Raw genomic sequence first — 6,491 nt, 5'->3', positions numbered from 1 at the left:
AAGACCTACTCATCACTGAACAAACCAAGAAGAGAAAGAAAAACCAAACTAAACCAAAACAAAACAAAAAACTCCATCCATCCATCCATCCATCCATCCATCCATCCATCCATCCATCCATCATCCATCAGGGAGCCAATTAAGGCGCGACACGAAGAACCGAGCCGTCTGCAAATCTGTCAGCTTGAGCTCCAGAGACTGACGTTGGGAGGACCGCATTTTCCCCTGGGCGCGCGGCCGCTGGGTCCCGAGCGGCGGTTGAGCCGGCGCCTCGAGCCCTGGGGCTGCCACCGCATCCTGCATCCTCCGGCGCCGCCGCTCGCGCACGCGCAGTTAGCAGTCGCTGCTGGGCGGCTGCCGGCGGGATCGGTCTGGGGACGCGCCCGGCACCGAGTAGCGGCCAGTCGGACACCTGAGCTGCCGCTGCTGGACACAAGCCCGCAGGACAGGTGTGTAGACCGCGGGCCGCCTTCCTGCGGCTTGCTCTCTGGGAGCGGGGTGAGAAATCGGATCCAGGTGCCCGGCAGCATCCTCTTCTGAGACTAGAAGGCTCAGCTTGGTGCGGTGAGACTGGAGGTTGAGTTCAGGATTGGATGTGCAGCGAGTTAGACTCTTGGGTGGGCTCTGCCAGCCTCGGGAACAAGGATCAGCCCTGGGTGGAGGGAGATGCCACCTCGAGTCCCTTGGGTCCTCCCCCTGCTTCGCTGACGCTGGGGAAAGCCAGGTCGCCCTGCCCAGCTTGGCTCCCCTCGAGTCCGTTATCCCAGCGGTTGCCACCGCTGCGGTTGCCACCGTGGCCCCGTTCCACGGAGCTCTACCCATGATCCCTGGAGAGTTCTTCGCACTTTTCGGAAAACGCAAACAAAACCAGATGGGCTCCTCATTTGCAGCCCACCTCTCTGCGAAGCCAACAGGACGCCCCACCCACCCACCCCATCCTTGTGAAGGTGGCCAGAGGATCCTGGCCACTCCCTAGACACTTGGGTGTAGCCTAACAGGAGCCACTGGAGAGTGACCCAGAGTGTGTTGAATCCAGAAAACCTTAATGACTAGAGACTCATTATCTAAAGCCTGTTTACTGTCAATCAGATACTTTAGCTGAATTTAAGTGGCATCTGCCCCACCCAGAAGGAAGAAGCTACGCAGGGGGTTGTTCGGGGTTAAAGAGCAAAAGGCTAGGAACTTTGGGAGCCGGAGACAGAAGGTATAAACAGAAATAAATTAGTCAAAACAAAAATTAAAAAATTAGGTGGTCAGTGGGTCAACACCTCTGAAAATTAATTTCTGTTTAAACTTTTTTGCATAAAATAGTAGATCATGGTTTTTGGTTTTTGGTTTTTTTTTTGATTTTGGTTTTGTTTGCCCTGAAAATTTGACATCTTTCTAGGTAGCCTCTCTTTTTGGTAACTGTAATTTTGACCATTTTCTAGTCCTCAGTCTGTTAGTTTAGTCATCCAGTAACTTTGATCTTGTCCCCTAAACTGAAGATAGTCTTTTTTGTCTTTTTTTTTTTTTAAGTTGGTCTTGCTGGTTTGTCGTCTGTAAATGGCGGAGTGTGTTGATGAATATGCAACTAGCAGATGGGTGCCAGAAACGAGGTTCAGGGCTTGTTTCAGTGCCTATTAAATGTTCCTTCTTTATTTGGAAATTAGAAAGCAAGGACCATCAGCTTTGATAGGACTTTCTTTCATCTCATAGCTGACAAGAGGCCCAGAGCAGGGGACCAGTTCAGTTGTCCTTTGGACAAATGTTAGTCACTTAGTGACAAGGTTTCAAGGGCAGGGAGCTTTTAAATGCTGTTGTCCTGTAGCTGTGCTTCTGATGCCACAGGAAAGAATCACAAGGCGCTTTCCAACATTGTTCCAGGGTGGGCAGATGATGTCTGATACCTCAGTCCAGGCAAAAATGGCCAGTTATAGAAGCACCGGTTTACAGGAGCGTGGGTACATTAAATAAGAAAGTACTGGGGTTAGAGGGAGGGCGCAGTGGTGGACAACACACAGTGCTTTTGCAGAGGACCCCGATTCCGTCCCCAGCACCTGTAACTCCAGTTAGAGGGCATCTGATGCCCTTTTCTGGCCTCCTCTGGCACCCACACATACGTGTACATAACCACACAGGAGAAACACATACATAAAATTAGAGTGTGTGGTGTGTGTGTGTGTGTGTGTGTGTGTGTGTGTGTGTGTGTGTGTGTATAGATATATGGCAAATACTCAGAATGAAAGAACGAGTCATGGAAGGAGCAGTATAGGATCAGAATTACTAAACATTTTTAAAGTAGAGTCTAATTTATGAATTGCTTTTAGAAAACAGCAGGCTTATGGGTAGGACACTGACTGACAACTAGTATCTGTCAAGAAGATTAGGTCCCTAATGGAGGCTGAAGGATCAAAATGTGTTCATTCCACAAATGCCCTCCCACCGAATTTAGTTACTAGACACCACAGGGGACCAGTAGACTGCACTCTGTCTATTTTTGCTTTGTTTTTGGGGGCCCAGGGCCTTGGGGACACTAGGCAAGTGTTATGGCTGTATTCACTCCCAGCCCCAGTCCTTACATTCAGAACCAGTTTGATTGACCAGAGGTGGTATCAATAGAAAGAGGAATTAAAGACACAGACAAACATGTTTACTATTTTTAAAATTACATTTATTAAACAAGGTATGATTTATTAACCTAATTCCAACACTTGGGAGGCAGAGGCAGAGGCAGGTGGATCTCTGATTTCTAGGCCAGCCTGGTCTACAGAGTGAGTTCCAGGACAGCCAGGATACACAGAGAGATCCTGTCTCAAAAATAAAAATTGCATTCATTTATTTATGGGTGGAGTGATCAAGTACTATGACACATGTGGAGGTCCAAGGACAACCTTTGGGAGTCACTTCTTTCCCTCCACCATGTGGGGTCTCAGGGATCGAACTTGGGTCATTAGGCTTAGCAGCAAGCTCTGTGTGTGCCATCTCCATCTAGATGGCCACAATAACAAACATCTCTGCTCAGGGGAGGGACCAAATTCAAATTAAGGAAGGCGGTGAATCATCCCAAAGCTAAAGAGCGACCTCTGAACTGTAAGGTTCAGGAATCCTTAGATAGCTTTCGTAGGAAGAAGCGAAAAGTATATATGGTGAATTTTTGAAAACATAAAAAAAGGAGAAAAGGGAAGGAGATGACTGCCCCAAGGCATGCTGCAGGAGCTGTATTACTTCAGACAAGAGGGAGACCTGAGTCTCAGACAAGAGTCCCCAGGACCCTAAGCCACGTGAGGAGAGGGCAGAGGGGAAAGGGGAGAGGAGAGGGGCACCACGTGCAGCAGCCAGGAGACCAAAAAGACAAAATGGATGGGTACCCATTTAGTCTAGATTTTATGGGAAAGAGTCTCTGGGGCAAGGGTGGCCTAACCCCTGGGCTGGAAAGTTCAGGGTAGAGGGCGGGGTTTGCCAGATGTACCAACAGGTAGGAACTGAGGGATGCTGGGAAACCCTGGAGGTCTGGTGAGCTTGATATGTTAAATAGGCACCTCGGACTTTTGTCCTGGTTTGAAACTCAATAGGTAGAAAGAGAAGCTAGCGTCCTGTAGTCCCAGTGCCGGGGAGACAGACAGCCCCGGGGTCCCTGGGTACAGACAGTGCAGAAAATATGTGAAGGCTTCTCAGAAACTGAAAGCAGAATGATCATATGATAAAGTAGACAGGAACATAGCTCTTTTGTTAATTCTCTTGTTGCTGAGACAGAAATGCTGGATAAAGGAACTCAAGGAGGGAAGGGTTTATTCTGGCTGACAGTCTGAGGGGACACAGTCAATCATGGCTGGGAAGGCCTGGCAGCGGCCCACACTGTTTGCAGTCAGGAAGTAGAGAGAGATGGACGCTAGTGCTCAGCTCTCTTTCTCCTCAGCCCACGGACTGGCGTCATCCCCATTACGATGAGTCTTCACACCTCAATTAGCACACTCTAGACACCCCTGTAACAGGCCTGTCCAGAAGTGCTTTTCTAGCTGATTCTAGATTCTGTCAAGTTGACAATATGAACTATCCAGGAACTTAAATTGAAAATTTATGTTGAAAGAGAAAACATGGTTTCAAAGTGATATTGATGTTCTTTTTGTTGTTGTTGTTTATGTAGTACGCGTGCATGCGTGCGTGCGTGGTGGAGTCTGTTCTTCCACCATATGGGTTGTAGGGCTAGAACTTAGGTCTTCAGTCTCAGTCTCTTCCGTGCTGAGCCCCGTGAGGTTCTTTGCTAGTTGTTACGTCATTCGATTGCTGGCAGGGCTATTGTTTATTTGTTGAAGTGTCTTGTCATGTATGATTGGCCGAACTCCTGGCAATCCTGCCTCAGGCTCCTCCTGTATAATGGGATTACAGGTATGTGCCATGTGACCAACTTTTTAAAATATTTTTACTTTTTTTTTGGTACTTGAGCTTAAACTCAGAACCGCGTGCAGGCAAGTGCTCTATGGTGAGCTCGCTCCCTCGCTGAAGGGCCAGTAGCGATAACATATCAAGTAAAATACTGTGAAGTGTGTTTATATAAATCACGAAAAGCGTGTAAAACAATGAAGTTTTTAGGAGTAAGCTTTGCCACTTACAAATGTTAGTTTCTGCTCCAAGAAAATGGATAATTAAGAAACCAGGCTGGATTTCTTGTTACCGAGTTTAAGTGATCTACTTACAGTCCTATCTTCCTCCAGAAATCAAACCCCCCCCCCACCCCTACCCGCCTCTCTCCCCCTATATATGTATGTGTGTGTGTGTGTGTGTGTGTGTGTGTGTGTGTGTTGTCTCTGTCCATAAAAAATGGCAGTACATGAGTATAGAAAGCTATTAAGGTAGATTTCTGTTTAGTGGTTTTCAAACTGTGCATTTCCAAAGTAAACATTAGGGTGGTAGCCAAAATCCTTTAGAAGGAATCAAAGTCGTCTGGCTCAAACATTCATCTAAAGTTTTGATCTCATGAAAAAAGATGTATCTGTTGAGTAGTTGAGTGTAATAATGCTTTATGTGAACTGTTATAAATGTCTCTAATGATATATAATTTGTGTGTCATCAAGGTCAAGTGCTTAATATGTGCAATTGTATGTCCAATCTTGGGCGTGTCATCGCCCTCTAGCCCACTAGCTCTCTCCCTGAGCCTGTGTCCACCTGGCCTCTCCTCTGTTCTCCAGCTTTACAGGTTCTCTGGCTTCTTTAAAGTGGAATGGTACAACATTTATGATTTTTTTCATACCTGGCTTTTCCCTAGGATAATAGTTGCGTGTCTGTGCATTCCTGTATGAGTATCCTGTCCTTCTCTGTTGCTGATGCTTCCCCTGGGCTTGAGGGCTTCAGCTTATGTCTGTGCGCTCATGAGTTGATGGGCATTGGAATTGGCACACATTTTGGATCGATACAAGAAACGTATCTTTTGGCGTGTGCCAAAGCATTTGTGAGGATTCAGGCTTTGGTTTATTTTAGCTATTCTTTTTTTTTTCTTTTCTTTTTTTCGGAGCTGGGGACAGAACCCAGGGCCTTGCTAGGCAAGCGCTCTATCACTGAGCTAAATCCCCAACCCCATATTTTAGCTATTCTTGAGTGGAATCACTTGACATGTTGGAACATGCTACATTATTTTCTATGGCTGTTGGTATGGTATGTTGCCACACCTTGGCCATGTGTGAGGGTTCCAGTTCCTCCAGTCTGTGTGGTTTTCAGTCACCATTGTCGATAACAGCAATTCTGGTGCTTGTAGTGCCATCTCTGTGGCCTCTTCAGTGGCCACTCAGTCTTAGAGTTCTGAGAATCTACTTTAAAATTTTTCCCATGTTGATGTTAACATTGTGGAAAGAGCAGCATACAGGAGGAGGAGGAGGGAGAGGAGAATGGGAGGGGAGAGGAGGGAGAGGGGGAGGTGGAGTGGGAGGAGGAGAGGGAAGAGGGTGAGGGGGAGGAGGGAGAGGGAGAGGAGGAAGAGTGGGAGGAAGGAGAGGAGGGGAAGGGGGAAGAGGGAGAGGAGGAGTGGAAGGAGGGAGAGGAGGATTCATTATTGTATGACTGTGTGAACGAATGACATGGAGCTGCCTCAGTGCCCAACAGTACCTGTCTGAAAGGCTGTTGGCACCAAAGGAGAAATTTTGATTAAGTGTACACTGATGAGAGTCGATGAGAATATAATTACATAAGCCAGGTGCTTCTGCTAAGAGGATGGCCAAGCTGAATTTGGCCTTTGCTCCTCTCGAACATGGTAGTTATGTGCTGTTTGAGGAGACATATGGTCAGATAACTAGGTGATGATCATGGAATTTTGATCCAGGGATGATGAGGTCAAAAGAGCATGGTCCACTGCAGGCAGTGAGCCCTAGCACGGGCTTTGACTTTGGCAAAGAACTATTTCAGTAAATGCGTGATTAAAAGTCCCTTAGTTTCTGTTTAGATGTAAGTGGAATCTGGCTGTACAGTTGTCAAATGTCCGATTCTGTCTATGCCTAAGCTACACTATGTGAAAGAATGTG

At 47.0% G+C, this 6,491-nt stretch overlaps 1 protein-coding gene across 12 annotated transcripts in view; it reads left to right on the top strand.

The window, feature by feature from the left end:
• Window positions 1–327: 327 nt before the first annotated feature.
• Clgn (calmegin) overlaps window positions 328–6,491 on the top strand; it is a 33,384-nt gene continuing 27,220 nt past the window's right edge. For 3 of the 12 annotated variants that reach the window (NM_001434605.1, NM_001434600.1, NM_001434601.1), the window contains exon 1: window positions 336–449. The gene's annotated coding sequence lies outside the window, so the exon portion shown is untranslated. 12 annotated transcript variants of the gene reach the window in all.

This window comes from Rattus norvegicus, chromosome 19, assembly GCF_021556685.1.
Source record: "Rattus norvegicus strain SHRSP/BbbUtx chromosome 19, alternate assembly SHRSP_T2T, whole genome shotgun sequence".
NCBI classification, from domain to species: Eukaryota; Metazoa; Chordata; class Mammalia; order Rodentia; family Muridae; genus Rattus; species Rattus norvegicus.
The sequence above is the reverse complement of the archived record's forward strand: the minus strand, read 5'-3'. Positions and strand labels throughout refer to the sequence as shown.